Raw genomic sequence first — 23,736 nt, forward strand, 5'->3', positions numbered from 1 at the left:
AGGGGCAATTGAAATCGGCGAGAAGGCTACAGTTTTGGGGTTTTCTTGGATTTAAATTATATTGAATTCTGCTTATATAATCACGCTATACCACAATAAACAAAGTCAAAATGCAGAGACTCAGAGATCATTGAGTGCTTTTGAAATCTGGAGCCTGTCTCTGCTGTACTGTATCAGAACAATAGACAGCCCCTTACAGCTAGGTCATTTTGGTAATGAATATAGGCTACGAGATAGATAAGGCAATTCACTTATTAGAAACATTAACATTAACATTAGCAGTAAAAATAAAGCTGAATGGAGTTCCAAAATACCCTACAGCCTGTTTGTGGGACCAGTCCTGGACAATCCAAGCCTTGTGGCATTGGGGCATTATCCTGCTGGGGCAAATCCATTAGTAGATATATACACTCCTGCCATGAAGGAAATACACCTGATTGGCAATGGGGTGGCAGGGTAGCCTAGAGCGTTGGACTAATAACCAAAAGGTTGCAAGTTCAAATCCCCGAGCTGACAAGGTACAAATCTGTCATTCTATCCCTGAACATGCAGTTAACCCACTGTTCCTAGGCCGTCATTGAAAATAAGAATTTGTTCTTAAACTGACTTGCCTAGTTAAATAAATGTTTTAAAAAATGATGCCTGCAATGTTGACATGCAGCATGATGGATGCATGTACTCGTGGTTTTCTCCCTAAGTCCTCCCATCAGCACGATGGATGCATGTACTCGTGGTTTTCTCCCTAAGTCCTCCCATCAGCACGATGGATGCATGTACTCGTGGTTTTCTCCCTAAGTCCTCCCATCAGCACGATGGATGCATGTACTCGTGGTTTTCTCCCTAAGTCCTCCCATCAGCACGATGGATGCATGTACTCGTGGTTTTCTCCCTAAGTCCTCCCATCAGCGTGAAACAGCAGACCAGACCAATGTTTTTCCAATTCTCCTCTGTCCAATATTTGTTTGTTCCTTAGCCCACTGCAATCGCAGTTTGTTGTTTTTTTTGCTGAAAGAAGTGGAACCCCAACCATGTCTAGGTACTATGAGTTGTGCATTTGTTTATGACTCTTTGGGCACCAATGTTGTACTGGACTGTCAGTTGACTAACTAGCCCATCTGTTGGTCTGCAAAATACATTTCAACCTTTTTTGTACCTCTTTCTTCAATTACCCGTTTTCGACCACTGGCCTGCAGTTGGCTGGATGTCCTTTGGTTGACCATTCTTGATACACGCGGAAAACTGTTGAGCATGAAAAACCCAGCAGAGTTGCAGGTCTTTACACACTCAAACAGGTGCGCCTAGCACCTACTACCATACCCGTTCAAAGGCACTTTAATATTTTGTCTTGCCAATTCACCCTCTGAATGGTACACATACATAATCCTTCTTTAACCCGTCTCCTCCCCTTCATCTACACTGATTGAAGTGGATTTAACAGGTGACATCAATAAGGAATCATAGCTTTCCCCTGGATTCACCCAGTCAGTTTATGTCATGGAAAGAGCAGGTGTTCCTAATGTTTTGTACACTCTGTGTATGTATACAGTATATCACGTATAGTATCTGCATAATGTTAGTCTTTTTTAAAACAGTTCCTCCGGACCCTCCCGTCATACCCCAGTCTTTCCAGTCTCTGCTGTCACATGCAGTGTAGGAAACGATGGTGGCCCTCCCTCTGGCTGCTTAATCACCATCCTCATGGGCTCAGGCAATGCCTCCTGGACCTCTCCTATAAGTCTCTCCAGCAACCTAAGAGAGAAGAGTCCTGATTGCTGTGCCAGTTTTTTGGGGGATTTCTTCAGCCATAGTTCTGCTAGCTTTCTGATGCCCGATCCCATCAAGTGTCCTTGCAGGGTGGCTGAGTGTATGGGACCCTACTGGGAGTTGTGGGTTGTGAACGATGGGCTCCTGGCATATCCATCTTGCCTGTCCACCGAAGACTATGATGATGAATCCTCCTCTTGTGGATGAGGGTAGGGGTGCGTTAGCACTTTTGACACTTGTGCACCTCCATGTGGCTGTGAAGGCCAATGGGAGAGCACAATTCTGACAGCAGCTGGAACACTGTGTTGAGAGTCGGATGGCATTATCCCAGCTGCGTGCTGGTGTCTCTGGGTGTCTCTCTCGCATCTTCCAAGTGCTGAACCCCTCTGGCACAGGTGAACTGTCAGGTGGAACTGTGCATCGCTAGGGGTTCCAGGGTTAGGGGTTCCAGGGTTAGGGGTTCCAGGGTTAGGGGTTCCAGGGTTAGGGGTTCCACTTTGAGGGATGCCACACCTCTCGTGTTTGTTTACAAATATATATATTTCACCTTTATTTAACCAGGTAGGCTAGTTGAGAACAAGTTCTCATTTTCAACTGCGACCTGGCCAAGATAAAGCAAAGCAGTGCGACACAAACAACAACACAGAGTTACACATGGAATAAACAAGCGTACAGTCAATAACACAATAGTAAAAAAGAAAGTCTATATACAGTGTGTGCAAATGGCAAGAGGAGGTAAGGCAATAAATAGGCCATAGTAGCGAAGTAACTACAATTTAGCAAATTAACACTGGAGTGATAGATGAGCAGATGATGATGTGCAAGTAGAAATACTGGTGGGCAAAAGAGCAGAAAAGTAAATAAAAAACAATATGGGAATGGGGTAGGTAAATTGGGTGGGCTATGTACAGATGTGCTATGTACAGCTGCAGCGATCAGTTAGCTGCTCAGATAGCTGATGTTTAAAGTTAGTGAGGGAAATATAAGTCTCCAACTTCAGCGATTTTTGCAACTCGCTAAAGTCATTGGCAGCAGAGAACTGGAAGGAAAGGCGGCTAAAGAAGGTGTTGGCTTTGGGGATGACCAGTGAGATATACCTGCTGGAGCGTGTGCTACGGGTGGGTATTGTTATCATGACCAGTGAACTGAGATAAGGCGGCATAGACTTATAGATGACCTGGAGCCAGTGGGTCTGCGGCAGCTTTCCAAATCTTTAGGGATCTCGGACGATACGAAAAACAGAGGTTGAACAGACTGGTAATAGGGGTTTCAACAATGGCGGCAAATAATTTTAGAAAGAGAGGGTCCAGATTGTCTAGCCCAGCTGATTTGTACGGGTCCAGGTTTTGCAACTCTTTCAGAACATCTGCTATCTGGATTTGGGTGAAGGTGTACCTGGGGAGGCTTGGGCAAGTAGCTGCGGGGGGTGCGGAGCTGTTGGCCGGGGTTGTGGTAGCCAGGAGGAAAGCAGCTAACAAGCCCTCAGCACTCCTGCATAAAGGTCTGAGACATCCTGTTTGAGGTTTTGTTTGTAAAACAGGAAGCAGGAGTATAGTGTCATGATCTGATTTACTCAAAGGGGGGTGAGGGAGGGCCTTCTCTTCTTGCTTGTGAGTTGAGTAACAGTGGTCTAGAACATTATCGCCCCCTTATGGTGAAGAAGATGTGTTGCTAGAAGTTGAGCATCACGTGTCTTAGTGACACGGGATTTAAAATCTCTGGCAACAAGAAAATCAGCCTTCCTGTTGCATGGCTTCCTGTTTGTGTATACGTACAGTTGGTCAAGTGCCAGCTTGTTGTTTCTATTGTGGTTTTATTGTGGAATATATATACATATAATACGAGGTGGAATATATACAGCAGTAACAATAACGGATCAAAACTCTCTCAGGGGGGGGGGATAGAAGGGTCGGCATTTGACCATCAGGTATTCCAAGACGAGTGAACAATAAGACTTTCACTACGCAAGAGTCTGCACAACATCTATCTTTCATACCTCTCCCCCCTCCGTATTTCCCTGAATCCAATGACCTGTCTACTCAGAGAATGGGGAGAGCCGTCCAACTCGGTGGATAGGAATCTTACCTGTAAGTCATGAGATGGAGGGAAGTGTTGGCCGGTTTTCCCTCCATCTCACCAGGACGCTAACTCTCTTGCCTCTTTTTCACCAGCCTTTCCTCTTGGGTAGCCCAAAGATTTGATCAGATGTACACAAAGAGCCCGGGGCAGATTAGTCGAAAGTTCAAGCTGGAATTGTGATATGTGGTTGTCCCACCTAGCTATCTTAAGGATGAATGCACTAACTGTAAGTCGCTCTGGAGAAGAGCGTCTGCTAAATGACTAACATGTAAAAGACAGACGGAGACGATCTGTTATGTTGGCCCTGCCCCTCTGTGTCTCCTGCTAAATGGATGAAGATAAATGTGTTGGTAGTGTGGCTGGGCTCTGTTTAGCGGATGGAGTGCTGCACAATAGTCTTATGTCTAATTACCTCTCACTTACCATTACCGCTGCCACAGCCAATCAGATACACCATCACTCGCCACCAACCACCTTCCATTGGTCCTTGCTCTAACTCTGTCATGCTCCCCTCCACATTCTTTTGGTCTTCTCCATAACTGTCACACTAGTCCCGTCTCCCTCCTTCCTTTGCAGGGGCCTAAGTACAAAGTATACACCAAAAGGTGCACGCTAGTTTTCGAACAAAAGTTGGCATTTTTTTGAGGTGAGAATGTGCTCACCTCCCCACAAACTTCAGACTATGCACATTCTAGAGGCTAAAAGGATGCACTATACAATAGACTTTAGGCTAATAGGCATTTAATAATAGGTGTTTCCTCAGAAAGTATTCTCATCCCTTGACCTATTCCACATTTTGTTGTGTCACAGCCTGAATTCAATAAATTCTCACCCATCTGCACGCAATACCCCACAATGACAAAGTGAAAACAAGTTTTTAGACATTGTTGCAAATGTATTGAAAGTTAAACACAGAAATACACTTACATAAGTATTCACACCACTGAGTCAATACTTTGTAGAAGCACCTTTTGGCAGCGATTACAGCTGTGAGTCTTTCTGGGTAAGTCTCTAAGAGTGATTACAGCTGTGAGTCTTTCTGGGTAGGTCTCTAAGAGTGATTACAGCTGTGAGTCTTTCTGGGTAAGTCTCTAAGAGTGATTACAGCTCTGAGTCTTTCTGGGTAAGTCTCTAAGAGTGATTACAGCTGTGAGTCTTTCTAGATAAGTCTCTAAGAGTGATTACAGCTGTGAGTCTTTCTGGGTAAGTCTCTAAGAGTGATTAAAGCTGTGAGTCTTTCTGGATAAGTCTCTAAGAGTGATTACAGCTGTGAGTCTTTCTGGGTAAGTCTCTAAGAGCGATTACAGCTGTGAGTCTTTCTGGGTAAGTCTCTAAGAGCAATTACAGCTGTGAGTCTTTCTGGGTAAGTCTCTAAGAGCGATTACAGCTGTGAGTCTTTCTGGGTAAGTCTCTAAGAGTGATTACAGCTGTGAGTCTTTCTGGGTAGGTCTCTAAGAGTGATTACAGCTGTGAGTCTTTCTGGGTAAGTCTCTAAGAGTGATTACAGCTCTGAGTCTTTCTGGGTAAGTCTCTAAGAGTGATTACAGCTGTGAGTCTTTCTAGATAAGTCTCTAAGAGTGATTACAGCTGTGAGTCTTTCTGGGTAAGTCTCTAAGAGTGATTAAAGCTGTGAGTCTTTCTGGATAAGTCTCTAAGAGTGATTACAGCTGTGAGTCTTTCTGGGTAAGTCTCTAAGAGCGATTACAGCTGTGAGTCTTTCTGGGTAAGTCTCTAAGAGCAATTACAGCTGTGAGTCTTTCTGGGTAAGTGTCTAAGAGCGATTACAGCTGTGAGTCGTTCTGGGTAAGTCTCTAAGAGCGATTACAGCTGTGAGTCTTTCTGGGTAAGTCTCTAAGAGTGATTACAGCTGTAAGTCTTTCTGGGTAAGTCTCTAAGAGCGATTACAGCTGTGTGTCTTTCTGGGTAAGTCTCTAAGAGCGATTACAGCTGTGAGTCTTTCTGGGTAAGTCTCTAAGAGCGATTACAGCTGTGAGTCTTTCTGGGTATGTCTCTAGGAGCGATTACAGCTGTGAGTCTTTGTGGGTAAGTCTCTAAGAGCGATTACAGCTGTGAGTCTTTCTGGGTAAGTCTCTAAGAGTGATTACAGCTGTGAGTCTTTCTGGGTAAGTCTCTAAGAGCGATTATAGCTGTGAGTCTTTCTGGGTAAGTCTCTAAGAGCTGTGAGTCTTTCTGGGTAAGTCTCTAAGAGCTGTGAGTTTTTCTGGGTAAGTCTCTAAGAGCGATTACAGCTGTGAGTCTTTCTGGGTAAGTCTCTAAGAGCTGTGAGTCTTTCTGGGTAAGTCTCTAAGAGCTGTGAGTCTTTCTGGGTAAGTCTCTAAGAGCGATTACAGCTGTGAGTCTTTCTGGGTAAGTCTGTAAGAGCTGTGAGTCTTTCTGGGTAAGTCTCTAAGAGCTGTGAGTCTTTCTGGGTAAGTCTCTAAGAGTGATTACAGCTGTGAGTCTTTCTGGGTAAGTCTCTAAGAGCTGTGAGTCTTTCTTGGTAAGTCTCTAAGAGCTGTGAGTCTTTCTGGGTAAGTCTCTAAGAGCTGTGAGTCTTTCTGGGTAAGTCTCTAAGAGCTCTCCACACCTGTATGGTGTAACATTTGCACATTGTTATTTGAATTCTTCAAGCTCTGCCAAGTTGGTTGCTGATTGTTGCTCAGACAATCATTTTCAGGCCTTGCCATTTTCAGGCCTTGATTTAAGTTAAAGATTTAAAGAAGTTAAAACTGTAAATAGACCACTCAGGAACATTCACTGTCTTCTTGGCAAGCAACTCCTGTGTAGATTTGATGATTGTATGTGTGTGGTACAGAGATGAGGAAGTCAATCAAAAATCATATTAAACACTATTATTGCACACAGTCCATGCAACTTACTTTACTTTTTAATAAAATGTTTACTCCTGAACTAATTGAGGCTTGCCATAACAAAGCGGTTGAATACTTACTGACTCAAGACATTTCAGATTTTCATTTTTTCGAGAGAAAAAAACAAAAACGAAATTACACCTTTACATTATGGTCTATTGTTTGTAGGCCAGTGACTGAAAAATCTAAATTTATATATTTTTAATTAAGTTTGTAACACAACAAAATGAGGGAAAAGTCAAAGGGGGTGAATACGCACTGTAGGTTTCTCATGTACTGTACATGTAGGGTATGTTATTATTTGTACTTATTCTTATCATTGTCATTGTTATTCTTATTACACTATAGGTTATATCAAATATTTAACTTGGGCCTAAACTACTTCTTATAGGTTAATCAATTATCACTCTTTAACATTTTACATTTTACCATTGATGCATTTCACTGCACTGGTGCAAGCCATTACTTCAAATTGTCTATGTTCATATAAATAGAGCCATGTACGTTCTAGACTAGTTGCATCCAAAACCATGGTTGCATTGGCACTCTTGGAGGATTTTGCCATTGGTTATTCGCCGCAAGTGTGTCTGAGACAGAGCTGAGTTTTTATGCACCTAATGATGGATGGCTTATGAGCGGTTGAAGATATTATGAGGTTCAGGTATTATGAGAAGGTACAGGTATTATGAACAGGTACAGGTATTTTGAGAAGGTACAGGTAATTATGAGCAGTCTCAGGTATTATGAGGTTCAGGAATGATCCGTTTCAGGTATTATGAGCTGGTACAGGTATTATGAGGTACAGGTATTATGAGGTTCAGGTATTATGAGTTTCAGGTATTATGAGCAGGTACAGGTATTATGAACAGGTACAGGTATTTTGAGAAGGTACAGGTATTTTGAGAAGGTACAGGTAATTATGAGCAGTTTCAGGTATTATGAGGTTCAGGGATGATCAGTTTCAGGCATTATGAGGTTCAGGAATGATCAGTTTCAGGTATTATGAGGTTCTGGAATGATCAGTTTCAGGTATTATGAGGTTCAGGAATGATCCGTTTCAGGCATTATGAGGTTCAGGAATGATCAGTTTCAGGTATTATGAGCTGGTACAGGTATTATGAGGTTCAGGTATTATGAGGTTCAGGTATTATGAGGTTCAGGTATTATGAACAGGTACAGGTATTATGAACAGGTACAGGTATTATGAGGTACAGGTATTATGAACAGGTACAGGTATTATGAGGTACAGGTATTATGAGTTTCAGGTATTATGAGCAGCTACAGGTATTATGAGTTTCAGGTATTATGGACAGGTACAGGTATTTTGAGAAGGTACAGGTATTATGAGCAGGTACAGTTCATTATGAGCAGGTACAGTTCATTATGAGCAGGTACAGGTATTATGAGGTACAGGTATTATGAGGTTCAGGAATGATCCGTTTCAGGTATTATGAGCAGGTACAGGTATTATGAGTTTCAGGTATTATGAACCGGTTCAGGTAATTATATGCAGGTACAGGTAATTATGAGGTACATGTATTATGAGGTACAGGTATTATGAGGTACAGGTATTATGAGGTACAGGTATTATGAGGTACAGGTATTATGAACCGGTTCAGGTAATTATATGCAGGTACAGGTAATTATGAGGTACAGGTAATATGAGGTACAGGTATTATGAGGTACAGGTATTATGAGGTACAGGTATTATGAGGTACAGGTATTATGAGCAGGTACAGGTATTATGAGTTTCAGGTATTATGAGCAGGTACAGGTAATTATGAGGTACAGGTATTATGAGGTTCAGGTATTATGAGTTTCAGGTATTATGAGCAGGTACAGGTATTTTGAGAAGGTACAGGTATTTTGAGAAGGTGCAGGTAATTATGAGCAGTTTCAGGTATTATGAGGTTCAGGGTGATCAGTTTCAGGCATTATGAGGTTCAGGAATGATCAGTTTCAGGTATTATGAGGTTCAGGAATGATCAGTTTCAGGTATTATGAGGTTCAGGAATGATCAGTTTCAGGCATTATGAGGTTCAGGAATGATCAGTTTCAGGTATTATGAGCTGGTACAGGTATTATGAGGTTCAGGTATTATGAGGTGCAGGTATTATGAGGTTCAGGTATTATGAGCAGCTACAGGTATTATGAACAGGTACAGGTATTATGAGGTACAGGTATTATGAACAGGTACAGGTATTATGAGCAGGTACAGTTCATTATGGGCAGCTACAGGTATTATGAGGTACAGTTCATTATGAGCAGGTACAGGTATTATGAGGTACAGGTATTATGAGCAGGTACAGTTCATTATGAGCAGGTACAGGTATTATGAGGTACAGTTCATTATGAGCAGGTACATGTATTATGAGCAGGTACAGTTCATTATGAGCAGGTAGAGGTATTATGAGCAGGTTCGGTTCATTATGAGCAGGTACAGGTATTATTAGCAGGTTCGGTTCATTATGAGCAGGTACAGGTATTATGACAAGGTACAGTTCATTATGAGCAGGTACAGGTATTATGAGCAGGTTCGGTTCATTATGAGCAGGTACAGGTATTATGAGTTTCAGGTATTATTTGCAGGTACAGGTAATTATGAGGTACAGGTATTATGAGGTTCAGGTATTATGAGTTTCAGGTATTATGAGCAGGTACAGGTATTTTGAGAAGGTACAGGTATTTTGAGAAGGTGCAGGTAATTATGAGCAGTTTCAGGTATTATGAGGTTCAGGGATGATCAGTTTCAGGCATTATGAGGTTCAGGAATGATCAGTTTCAGGTATTATGAGGTTCAGGAATGATCAGTTTCAGGTATTATGAGGTTCAGGAATGATCAGTTTCAGGCATTATGAGGTTCAGGAATGATCAGTTTCAGGTATTATGAGCTGGTACAGGTATTATGAGGTTCAGGTATTATGAGGTGCAGGTATTATGAGGTTCAGGTATTATGAGCAGCTACAGGTATTATGAACAGGTACAGGTATTATGAGGTACAGGTATTATGAACAGGTACAGGTATTATGAGGTACAGGTATTATGAGTTTCAGGTATTATGAGCAGCTACAGGTATTATGAGTTTCAGGTATTATGGACAGGTACAGGTATTTTGAGAAGGTACAGGTATTATGAGGTACAGGTATTATGAGGTTCAGGAATGATCCGTTTCAGGTATTATGAGCAGGTACAGGTATTATGAGTTTCAGGTATTATGAACCGGTTCAGGTAATTATATGCAGGTACAGGTAATTATGAGGTACAGGTATTATGAGGTACAGGTATTATGAGGTACAGGTATTATGAGGTACAGGTATTATGAGCAGGTACAGGTATTATGAGTTTCAGGTATTATGAGCAGGTACAGGTAATTATGAGGTACAGGTATTATGAGCAGGTACAGGTATTATAAGTTTCAGGTATTATGAGCAGGTACAGGTATTATGAGCAGGTAGAGGTATTATGAGCAGGTACAGTTCATTATGAGCAGGTACAGGTATTATGAGGTACAGTTCATTATGAGCAGGTACAGGTATTATGAGGTACAGGTATTATGAGCAGGTACAGTTCATTATGAGCAGGTACAGGTATTATGAGGTACAGTTCATTAGGAGCAGGTACATGTATTATGAGCAGGTACAGTTCATTATGAGCAGGTAGAGGTATTATGAGCAGGTTCGGTTCATTATGAGCAGGTACAGGTATTATGAGCAGGTTCGGTTCATTATGAGCAGGTACAGGTATTATGAGCAGGTACAGTTCATTATGAGCAGGTACAGGTATTATGAGCAGGTTCGGTTCATTATGAGCAGGTACAGGTATTATGAGTTTCAGGTATTATGAGCAGGTAGAGGTATTATGAGGTTCAGGAATGATCAGTTTCAGGTATTATGAGGTACAGGTATTATGAGCAGGTACAGGTATTATGAGGTACAGTTCTTTATGAGCAGGTACAATTGGATCCTCTCCCCTGGAACTATTCCCCAGGTCGTTGCTGCAAATGAGAACATGTTCTCAGTCAACTTACCTGGTAAAACAATGGATAAATAATGAGGTTCAGGTCATTATGAGCAGGTACAGGTATTTTGAGGTGCAGGTACAGGTATTTTGAGGATCGGGTATTTTGAGGTTCAGATATTTTGAGGTTCAGGTATTTTTAGCAGGTACAGGTATTTTGAGGTTCAGGTATTTTGAGCAGGTACAGGTATTTTGAGGTTCAGGTATTTTGAGCAGGTACAGGTATTTTGAGGTTCAGGTATTTTTAGCAGGTACAGTTATTTTGAGGTTCAGGTATTTTGAGCAGGTTCAGGTATTATCAGTTTCAGGTATTGTGAGTAGGTACAGGTATTATGAGCAGGTACAGGTATTTTGAGGATCAGGTAATTTTAGCAGGTACAGGTATTTTGAGGTTCAGGTATTTTTTTAGCAGGTACAGTTATTTAGAGGTTCCGGTATTTTGAGCAGGTTCAGGTATTTTGAGGTTCAGGTATTTTGAGCAGGTACAGGTATTGTGAGGTTCAGGTATTTTGAGATTTAGGTATTATGAGCAGGTACAGGTATTATGAGGTACAGGTATTAATTGCGACTACAGGTATTATGAGGTACAGGTATTATGAGCAGGTACAGGTATTATGAGGTTCAGGTATTATGTGCGACTACAGGTATTATGAGGTACAGGTAATATGTGCGACTACAGGTATTATGAGGTACAGGTAATATGAGGTTCAGGTATTATGAGGTACAGGTATTATGAGCAGGTACAGGTATTATGAGATTCAGGTATTATGTGCGACTACAGGTATTATGAGATTCAGGTATTATGAGGTTCAGGTATTATGTGGTTCAGGTATTATGAGAAGGTACAGGTATTATGAGGTTCAGGTATTATGAGGTTCAGGTATTATGAGATTCAGGTATTATGTGCGACAACAGGTATTATGAGATTCAGGTATTATGAGGTTCAGGTATTATGAGCGACTACAGGTATTATGAGGTTCAGGTATTATGAGATTCAGGTATTATGAGCGACTACAGGTATTATGAGGTTCAGGTATTATGTGGTTCAGGTATTATGAGCGACTACAGGTATTATGAGGTTCAGGTATTATGAGGTACAGGTATTATGAGATTCAGGTATTATGAGCGACTACAGGTATTATGAGGTTCAGGTATTATGAGCGACTACAGGTATTATGAGGTTCAGGTATTATGAGGTTCAGGTATTATGAGATTCAGGTATTATGAGATTCAGGTATTATGTGCGACTACATGTATTATGAGGTTCAGGTATTATGAGGTTCAGGTATTATGTGGTTCAGGTATTATGAGGTTCAGGTATTATGAGATTCAGGTATTATGAGATTCAGGTATTATGAGGTTCAGGTATTATGAGATTCAGGTATTATGTGCGACTACAGGTATTATGAGATTCAGGTATTATGTGCGACTACAGGTATTATGAGATGCAGGTATTATGAGGTTCAGGTATTATGAGATTCAGGTATTACGAGGTTCAGGTATTATGAGATTCAGGTATTATGAGATTCAGGTATTATGAGGTTCAGGTATTATGAGATTCAGGTATTATGTGCGACTACAGGTATTATGAGGTACAGGTATTATGAGGTTCAGGTATTATGAGGTACAGGTATTATGAGGTTCAGGTATTATGTGGTTCAGGTATTATGAGCAGGTACAGGTATTATGAGATTCAGGTATTATGAGGTTCAGGTATTATGAGCGACTACAGGTATTATGAGGTACAGGTATTATGAGGTGCAGGTATTATGTGGTTCAGGTATTATGAGCAGGTACAGGTATTATGAACAGGTACAGGTATTATGAGGTACAGGTATTATGAACAGGTACAGGTATTATGAGCAGGTACAGTTCATTATGAGCAGCTACAGGTATTATGAGGTACAGTTCATTATGAGCAGGTACAGGTATTATGAGGTACAGGTATTATGAGCAGGTACAGTTCATTATGAGCAGGTACAGGTATTATGAGGTACAGTTCATTATGAGCAGGTACATGTATTATGAGCAGGTACAGTTCATTATGAGCAGGTAGAGGTATTATGAGCAGGTTCGGTTCATTATGAGCAGGTACAGGTATTATTAGCAGGTTCGGTTCATTATGAGCAGGTACAGGTATTATGAGCAGGTACAGTTCATTATGAGCAGGTACAGGTATTATGAGCAGGTTCGGTTCATTATGAGCAGGTACAGGTATTATGAGTTTCAGGTATTATGAGCAGGTACAGGTAATTATGAGGTACAGGTATTATGAGGTTCAGGTATTATGAGTTTCAGGTATTATGAGCAGGTACAGGTATTTTGAGAAGGTACAGGTATTTTGAGAAGGTGCAGGTAATTATGAGCAGTTTCAGGTATTATGAGGTTCAGGGATGATCAGTTTCAGGCATTATGAGGTTCAGGAATGATCAGTTTCAGGTATTATGAGGTTCAGGAATGATCAGTTTCAGGTATTATGAGGTTCAGGAATGATCAGTTTCAGGCATTATGAGGTTCAGGAATGATCAGTTTCAGGTATTATGAGCTGGTACAGGTATTATGAGGTTCAGGTATTATGAGGTGCAGGTATTATGAGGTTCAGGTATTATGAGCAGCTACAGGTATTATGAACAGGTACAGGTATTATGAGGTACAGGTATTATGAACAGGTACAGGTATTATGAGGTACAGGTATTATGAGTTTCAGGTATTATGAGCAGCTACAGGTATTATGAGTTTCAGGTATTATCAGGGACAGGTACAGGTATTTTGAGAAGGTACAGGTATTATGAGGTACAGGTATTATGAGGTTCAGGAATGATCCGTTTGAGGTATTATGAGCAGGTACAGGTATTATGAGTTTCAGGTATTATGAACCGGTTCAGGTAATTATATGCAGGTACAGGTAATTATGAGGTACAGGTATTATGAGGTACAGGTATTATGAGGTACAGGTATTATGAGGTACAGGTATTATGAGCAGGTACAGGTATTATGAGTTTCAGGTATTATGAGCAGGTACAGGTAATTATGAGGTACAGGTATTATGAGCAGGTACAGGTATTATAAGTTTCAGGTATTATGAGCAGGTACAGGTATTATGAGCAGGTAGAGGTATTATGAGCAGGTACAGTTCATTATGAGCAGGTACAGGTATTATGAGGTACAGTTCATTATGAGCAGGTACAGGTATTATGAGGTACAGGTATTATGAGCAGGTACAGTTCATTATGAGCAGGTACAGGTATTATGAGGTACAGTTCATTATGAGCAGGTACATGTATTATGAGCAGGTACAGTTCATTATGAGCAGGTAGAGGTATTATGAGCAGGTTCGGTTCATTATGAGCAGGTACAGGTATTATGAGCAGGTTCGGTTCATTATGAGCAGGTACAGGTATTATGAGCAGGTACAGTTCATTATGAGCAGGTACAGGTATTATGAGCAGGTTCGGTTCATTATGAGCAGGTACAGGTATTATGAGTTTCAGGTATTATGAGCAGGTAGAGGTATTATGAGGTTCAGGAATGATCAGTTTCAGGTATTATGAGGTACAGGTATTATGAGCAGGTACAGGTATTATGAGGTACAGTTCTTTATGAGCAGGTACAATTGGATCCTCTCCCCTGGAACTATTCCCCAGGTCGTTGCTGCAAATGAGAACATGTTCTCAGTCAACTTACCTGGTAAAACAATGGATAAATAATGAGGTTCAGGTCATTATGAGCAGGTACAGGTATTTTGAGGTGCAGGTACAGGTATTTTGAGGATCGGGTATTTTGAGGTTCAGATATTTTGAGGTTCAGGTATTTTTAGCAGGTACAGGTATTTTGAGGTTCAGGTATTTTGAGCAGGTACAGGTATTTTGAGTTTCAGGTATTATGAGCAGGTACAGGTATTTTGAGAAGGTACAGGTATTTTGAGAAGGTGCAGGTAATTATGAGCAGTTTCAGGTATTATGAGGTTCAGGGATGATCAGTTTCAGGCATTATGAGGTTCAGGAATGATCAGTTTCAGGTATTATGAGGTTCAGGAATGATCAGTTTCAGGTATTATGAGGTTCAGGAATGATCAGTTTCAGGCATTATGAGGTTCAGGAATGATCAGTTTCAGGTATTATGAGCTGGTACAGGTATTATGAGGTTCAGGTATTATGAGGTGCAGGTATTATGAGGTTCAGGTATTATGAGCAGCTACAGGTATTATGAACAGGTACAGGTATTATGAGGTACAGGTATTATGAACAGGTACAGGTATTATGAGGTACAGGTATTATGAGTTTCAGGTATTATGAGCAGCTACAGGTATTATGAGTTTCAGGTATTATGGACAGGTACAGGTATTTGAGAAGGTACAGGTATTATGAGGTACAGGTATTATGAGGTTCAGGAATGATCCGTTTCAGGTATTATGAGCAGGTACAGGTATTATGAGTTTCAGGTATTATGAACCGGTTCAGGTAATTATATGCAGGTACAGGTAATTATGAGGTACAGGTATTATGAGGTACAGGTATTATGAGGTACAGGTATTATGAGGTACAGGTATTATGAGCAGGTACAGGTATTATGAGTTTCAGGTATTATGAGCAGGTACAGGTAATTATGAGGTACAGGTATTATGAGCAGGTACAGGTATTATAAGTTTCAGGTATTATGAGCAGGTACAGGTATTATGAGCAGGTAGAGGTATTATGAGCAGGTACAGTTCATTATGAGCAGGTACAGGTATTATGAGGTACAGTTCATTATGAGCAGGTACAGGTATTATGAGGTACAGGTATTATGAGCAGGTACAGTTCATTATGAGCAGGTACAGGTATTATGAGGTACAGTTCATTATGAGCAGGTAGAGGTATTATGAGCAGGTTCGGTTCATTATGAGCAGGTACAGGTATTATGAGCAGGTTCGGTTCATTATGAGCAGGTACAGGTATTATGAGCAGGTACAGTTCATTATGAGCAGGTACAGGTATTATGAGCAGGTTCGGTTCATTATGAGCAGGTACAGGTATTATGAGTTTCAGGTATTATGAGCAGGTAGAGGTATTATGAGGTTCAGGAATGATCAGTTTCAGGTATTATGAGGTACAGGTATTATGAGCAGGTACAGGTATTATGAGGTACAGTTCTTTATGAGCAGGTACAATTGGATCCTCTCCCCTGGAACTATTCCCCAGGTCGTTGCTGCAAATGAGAACATGTTCTCAGTCAACTTACCTGGTAAAACAATGGATAAATAATGAGGTTCAGGTCATTATGAGCAGGTACAGGTATTTTGAGGTGCAGGTACAGGTATTTTGAGGATCGGGTATTTTGAGGTTCAGATATTTTGAGGTTCAGGTATTTTTAGCAGGTACAGGTATTTTGAGGTTCAGGTATTTTGAGCAGGTACAGGTATTTTGAGGTTCAGGTATTTTGAGCAGGTACAGGTATTTTGAGGTTCAGGTATTTTTAGCAGGTACAGTTATTTTGAGGTTCAGGTATTTTGAGCAGGTTCAGGTATTATCAGTTTCAGGTATTGTGAGTAGGTACAGGTATTATGAGCAGGTACAGGTATTTTGAGATTTAGGTATTTTGAGCAGGTACAGGTATTTTGAGGTTCAGGTATTTTGAGCAGGTACAGGTATTTTGAGGTTCAGGTATTTTTAGCAGGTACAGTTATTTTGAGGTTCCGGTATTTTGAGCAGATTCAGGTATTATCAGTTCAGGTATTGTGAGCAGGTACAGGTATTGTGAGGTTCAGGTATTTTGAGATTTAGGTATTATGAGCAGGTACAGGTATTATGAGGTACAGGTATTTTGAGCAGGACTCAGGTATTATGAGGTTCAGGTATTATGAGCAGGTACAGGTATTATGAGGAGGTTCAGGTATTATTGCATACTACAGGTATTATAGGTACAGGTATTATGAGCGAGGTACAGGTTCATTATGAGGTACAGGTATTATGTATTAGGTTCAGGTATTATGAGGTTCAGGTATTATGAGTTCAGGTACAGGTATTCAGGTATTATGAGATTCAGGTATTATGTGCGACTACAGGTATTATGAGGTTCAGGTATTATGAGGTTCAGGTATTATGTGCAACAACAGGTATTATGAGAATGTACAGAGGTTCAGGTATTATGAGGTTCAGGTATTATGAGGTTCAGGTATTATGAGCTTCAGGTATTATGAGGTACAGGTATTATGAGATTCAGGTATTATGAGGTTCAGGTATTATGAGCGACTACAGGTATTATGAGGTTCAGGTATTATGAGGTTCAGGTATTATGAGATTCAGGTATTATGAGGTTCAGGTATTATGGTTCAGGTATTATGTATTATGAGGTTCAGGTATTATGAGGTTCAGGTATTATGAGGTTCAGGTATTATGAGATTCAGGTATTATGAGCGACAACAGGTATTATGAGGTACAGGTATTATGAGGTTCAGGTATTATGAGGTTCAGGTATTATGAGATTCAGGTATCATGAGATTTAGGTATTATGAGATTCAGGTATTATGAGGTTCAGGTATTATGAGGTTCAGGTATTATGAGGTTCAGGTATTATGTGGTTCAGGTATTATGAGGTTCAGGTATTATGAGATATGAGTTCAGGTATTATGAGGTTCAGGTATTATGAGGTTCAGGTATTATGAGATTCAGGTATTATGAGCAGGTATTATGAGGTTCAGGTATTATGAGATTCAGGTATTATGAGATTCAGGTATTATGTGCGACTACAGGTATTATGAGATGCAGGTATTATGAGGATCAGGTATTATGAGATTCAGGTATTACGAGGTTCAGGTATTATGAGATTCAGGTATTATGAGATTCAGGTATTATGAGGTTCAGGTATTATGAGATTCAGGTATTATGTGCGACTACAGGTATTATGAGGTACAGGTATTATGTGGTTCAGGTATTATGAGGTACAGGTATTATGAGGTTCAGGTATTATGTGGTTGAGGTATTATGAGCAGGTACAGGTATTATGAGATTCAGGTATTATGAGGTTGAGTTCATTATTATGAGCAGGTACAGGTATTATGAGGTACAGGTATTATGAGGTGCAGGTATTATGTGGTTCAGGTATTATGAGCAGGTACAGGTATTATGAGATTCAGGTATTATGAGGTTCAGGTATTATGAGCGACTACAGGTATTATGAGGTTCAGGTATTATGAGGTTCAGGTATTATGTGGTTCAGGTATTATGAGCAGGTACAGGTATTATGAGATTCAGGTATTATGAGGTACAGGTATTATGTGGTTCAGGTATTATGAGCAGGTACAGGTATTATGAGATTCAGGTATTATGAGGTACAGGTATTATACATTACATTACATTTACATGTGTGGTTCAGGTATTATGAGCTTCTACAGGTATTATGAGATACAGGTATTATGAGGTTCAGGTATTATGAGGTACAGGTATTATGAGATTCAGGTATTATGAGGTTCAGGTATTATGAGATTCAGGTATTATGAGGTTCAGGTATTATGAGCGACTACAGGTATTATGAGATTCAGGTATTATGTGGTTCAGGTATTATGAGATACAGGTATTATGAGGTTCAGGTATTATGAGCGACTACAGGTATTATGAGGTACAGGTAATATGAGGTGCAGGTATTATGAGATTCAGGTATTATGAGGTTCAGGTATTATGAGATTCAGGTATTATGAGATTCAGGTATCATGAGATTTAGGTATTATGAGATTCAGGTATTATGAGGTTCAGGTATTATGAGGTTCAGGTATTATGAGATTCAGGTATTACGAGGTTCAGGTATTATGAGATTCAGGTATTATGAGATTCAGGTATTATGAGCGACTACAGGTATTATGAGATTCAGGTATTATGAGCGACTACAGGTATTATGAGGTACAGGTATTATGAGGTACAGGTATTATGTGTGACTACAGGTATTATGAGGTACAGGTATTATGAGGTACAGGTATTATGTGCGACTACAGGTATTATGAGGTACAGGTATTATGAGATTCAGGTATTATGAGGTACAGGTATTATGTGCGACTACAGGTATTATGAGGTTCAGGTATTATGAGGTACAGGTATTATGAGGTACAGGTGTTATGAGGTTCAGGTATTATGAGGTTCAGGTATTATGAGCGACTACAGGTATTATGAGGTTCAGGTATTATGAGCGACTACAGGTATTATGAGATTCAGGTATTATGAGGTACAGGTATTATGAGCAGGTACAGGTATTATGAGGTTAGGGTATTATGAGATTCAGGTATTATGAGGTACAGGTATTATGAGCAGGTACAGGTATTATGAGATTCAGGTATTATGAGGTTCAGGTATTATGAGTGACTACAGGTATTATGAGGTTCAGGTATTATGAGCTACTACAGGTATTATGAGAATCAGGTATTATGAGATTCAGGTATTATGTGCGACTACAGGTATTATGAGGTACAGGTATTATGAGGTTCAGGTATTATGAGGTTCAGGTATTATGATGAGGTACAGGTATTATGAGCGACACAGGTATTATGAGGTTCAGGTATTATGTGCGACTACAGGTATTATGAGATTCAGGTATTATGAGGTACAGGTATTATGAGGTTCAGGTATTATGAGGTACAGGTATTATGAGATTCAGGTATTATGAGAATCAGGTATTATGAGATTCAGGTATTATGAGAATCAGGTATTATGAGCGACTACAGGTATTATGAGAATCAGGTATTATGTGCGACTACAGGTATTATGAGGTTCAGGTATTATGAGGTTCAGGTATTATGAGATTCAGGTATTATGAGGTACAGGTATTATGTGCGACTACAGGTATTATGAGGTTCAGGTATTATGAGGTACAGGTATTATGTGCGACTACAGGTATTATGAGGTTCAGGTATTATGAGATTCAGGTATTATGAGGTTCAGGTATTATGAGCAGGTACAGGTATTATGAGCGACTACAGGTATTATGAGGTACAGGTATTATGAGTGACTACAGTTATTTTGAACAGGTATTATGTGGTTCAGGTATTATGAACAGGTATTATGAGGTACAGGTAATATGAACAGGTATTATGAGGTTCAGGTATTATGAACAGGTATTATGAGGTTCAGGTGAACAATTATGAGGTTCAGGAGGTATTATGAGGTTCAGGTATTATGAACAGGTATTATGAGGTTCAGGTATTATGAACAGGTATTATGAGGTTCAGGTATTATGAACAGGTATTATGAGGTTCAGGTATTATGAACAGGTATTATGAGGTTCAGGTATTATGAACAGGTATTATGAACAGGTATTATGAACAGGTATTATGAGGTTCAGGTATTTTGAACATGTATTATGAGGTTCAGGTATTTTGAACAGGTACTGGTAATATATTGCCATTTGCCGTCCAGTTGGACCTATGTGCTGAGTTGGGGCAATGTTTGTGTGGCCAATACTCCCTGTTCATGTCCAGGTTTTGACCTCTGTTGGGTTCTTATCCACTGGGCCCTTTCAGAGAGTACTGTCTGACAGATCACAGCCCTCCCTCAGCTGGGTCACGGCATCATTCGTCTGTTTCAGAGGTACACACAGTTCCCCTATACCAGGCGTTCCCAAAGTCGGTCCTACCCTACACAGCTGATTGAAATAACTACAACTGAATCAGCTGTGTAGTGCTTGGGCATCATCTGTGTAGTGCTTGGGCATCAACTGTGTGTTTTAGTGCTAGTGTGTACAGTGGGGGCCCCGGGACCGGGTTTGGGAAACCCTAAACAGCCGGTGAACAGGCGAACATTAAACTGCAGTGATGGTAGGTTTTTCAAATGTAAATCATGGTGATGGACTGCAGTTAGTCATGTTGTAATAAGGGCACCAAGTGAGAGTACTTGAAACAGAAAAAAAACATCCACTCCATCAATACGCAATTGATTTGTGATGCACAAATGGCACTCACAAATGTTGTTGCCCGTTGGCCCAGTTCAAGTCGCGACTCATTCATCCTGATGAACAGCAGTGTGGGCAAGAGATTTCAAGCAGGAGCTGTGAGAGACAGCTGTCTCCCTTTGTAAGTGATTGAATATATTGGTAGGCCTAGTTATGAAATAGTCACAATTACTTCCCCTGCATCATCTAAAGGTTTTATCTCCCCATCCCAGGTGATACAGAATATTCCCTAAAATCCTGACTGCTCACCCCGCTCACTAACCCCCCGTGCGCACAAAAGAGGCGCTTCAATGAGTGCCCTGTCCAACCCGCTCTCTGCCTCACCCGCTAACGGTCCCACCCGCTCCCTGCCCCTCCCGGTCCCACCCGCTCCCGGTCCCACCCGCTCTCTGTCCCACCCTCTCCCTGTCCCACCCTCTCTCTGTCCCACCCTCTCCCTGTCCCACCCACTCCCTGTCCCACCCTCTCCCTGTCCCACCCTCTCCCTGTCCCACCCTCTGTGTAATCTGAGGGAAATATGTCTCTCTAATATGGTCATACATTGGGCAGGAGGTTAGGAAGTGCAGCTCAGTTTCCACCTCATTTTGTGGGCAGTGAGCACATAGCCTGTCTTCTCTTGAGAGCCAGGTCTGCCTACAGCGGCCTTTCTCAATAGCAAGTCTATGTTCACTGAGTCTGTACATAGTCAAAGCTTTCCTTAAGTTTGGGTCAGTCACAGTGGTCAGGTATACTCTCTAAGGCCAAATAGCATTCTAGTTTGCTCTGTTTGTTTTGTTAATTCTTTCCAATGTGTCAAGTAATAATCTTTTTGTTTTCTCATGATTTGGTTGGGTCTAATTGTGCTGTTGTCCTGGGGCTCTGTGCGGTGTGTTTGTGTTTGTGAACTGAGCCCCAGGTTAAGGGACTCTTCTCCAGGTTCATCTCTCTGTACGTGATGGCATTGTTATGGAAGGTTTGGGAATCGCTTCCTTTTAGGTGGTTGTAGAATTTAACGGCCCTTTACTGGATTTTGATAATTAGTGCTCTGCATGCATTATTTGGTGTTCTACGTTGTACACGGAGGATATTTTTGCAGAATTCTGCATGCAGAGTCTCAATTTGGCGTTTGTCCCATTTTGTGAAGTCTTGGTTGGTGAGCGGACCCCAGACCTCACAACCATAAAGGGGAATGGGCTCTATGACGGATTCAAGTATATTTTTTCTTTCTCTCTCTCTCTCTCTCTCTCTCTCTCTCTCTCTCTCTCTCTCTCTCTCTCTCTGTCTCTCTGTCTCTCTCTCTGTCTCTCTCTGTACCGCACCTGCTGTCTCGACCTCTGAATGCTCGGCTATGAAAATCCAACTGACATTTACCCCTGAGATGATGAGCTGTTACCTCTATAACCAATGTGATTATTATTTGACTCTGCTGGTCATCTATGAACATCTTGGCCATGTTCTGTTATAATCTCCACCCCACATAGCTTGGTTCCTCTCTAGGTTTCTTCCTAGGTTTTGGCCTTTCTAGAGAGTTTTTCCTAGCCACCGTGCTTCTACACCTGCATTGCTTGCTGTTTGGGGTTTTAGGCTGGGTTTCTGTACAGCACTTTGAGATATCAGCTGGTGTAAAAAGGGCTTTGCAAATACATTTAATTGATTGATTGATTACACTAAATTACTATTAATGTTATGCTTCGCCTGTCATCTCAACCGGCGATCAGCGTTGACCCACGTTTTGTACAGCTGCATCACTGCACATAGAGTGATGTTGTATGAACAGACAACAGAGGACGCTGAGGACAATTTCCAGTTTCTATGTGAATAATTACATTGGACAATGTACAGACACGTCTCTTTTCTAGTTTTGTTGACTTGTCCTTGATTAGTGAAGAGTTGTCTTCACACTATTATTAAGTGCACACGGAAGAATTTCTCTCCAATTTCAACATGGTGGTTATTGATTGAGGCAGAGGACTTTGGACAGTCAGTAATTAAATGGAACGATTGGAGGGTGTAAAATTAGCCTTCATGTCGTTAGACTGGAATGGCGAAGAGAGAAAAAAAAATACTGTTCCTCGATGACTGATTACTGAGGGCCAATTAAAAGGAGGAGCGGGGGGGGTGAGAGATGTGACGGAGAGGAGTATGGATTTGTCTGAGGTAATGAACTCTTCACCAGCTATCGATCCGCAAGGATGAAGGATCCACTTTGAACAAGCCTGTGGACTTGGTGGGAAGGCTTTATTTTGAGGACTGTAAATAAAATCTCCCAAATAGTCGGCAATTTATCTTCAGGCGCTGGAAAACATGTAAGGTCTAGGCTTTGGTTCTCAACATTGCTTGGAAACAAGAATCTTAGTGCAAATGTATTATCAAACCCCTCTCACGATTTTCTTTGATACGGAAAGTGGTCTCCCTTCAAGGTTAAGATCATTATTCCTGTTTAAGAGAATCAATCCCCTCTGGAAGATGGTTTGTTGGACTTTTAGTACCTCTCTCACACTCCATGTGTTATTTAGTGCTCTGGGCACGGGTCTATCTGGAGTTACCACGTCAACTAGCATCTCCAGGAACTGTACAACAGCTTAGTGTAGAGAATATGTTCATTACAGTCATTTCTGTCAAAAGCTGAGGATCACAACTTTGGGAATTGCGCACTGTATCGGTTAGACTCTTGGTCCCTTGGCGTGACAGAAGGCATGAATATGTCTGCTGCAGTTACAGTTCACTGTGCCCTTAAGGTTATGACCGCTGTATTGGGGGAGACATTTTATTTACACTGTTTTGTTATGTTTTGACACTTTGTGCACAGACAGGAAGTCCATTCATAAATATCTGCAAGGTTATCTGAGCCCTGGAGCAGAATTCAATTACATTTTGTCAAGGAAGTGGGTATCTGTCAGCAATAAAGGTTATTCAGGAAACCAAGCACTGACATCCACCTAGCTAGTGACTTGAAAAATGGAGGAGGATAGGGGGGCGGCAGGTAGCCTAGTGGTTACAGCGTTGGTCCAGTAACTGAAAGGTTGCTGGATCAAATCACTGAGCTGACAAGGTAAAAATCTGTTGTTCTACCCCTGAGCAAGGCCGTTAACCCACTGTTCCCTGGTAGGCTGTC

The sequence above is a fragment of the Oncorhynchus nerka genome, linkage group LG25 (genome assembly GCF_034236695.1).
Source record: "Oncorhynchus nerka isolate Pitt River linkage group LG25, Oner_Uvic_2.0, whole genome shotgun sequence".
In the NCBI taxonomy this organism is placed as follows: domain Eukaryota; kingdom Metazoa; phylum Chordata; class Actinopteri; order Salmoniformes; family Salmonidae; genus Oncorhynchus; species Oncorhynchus nerka.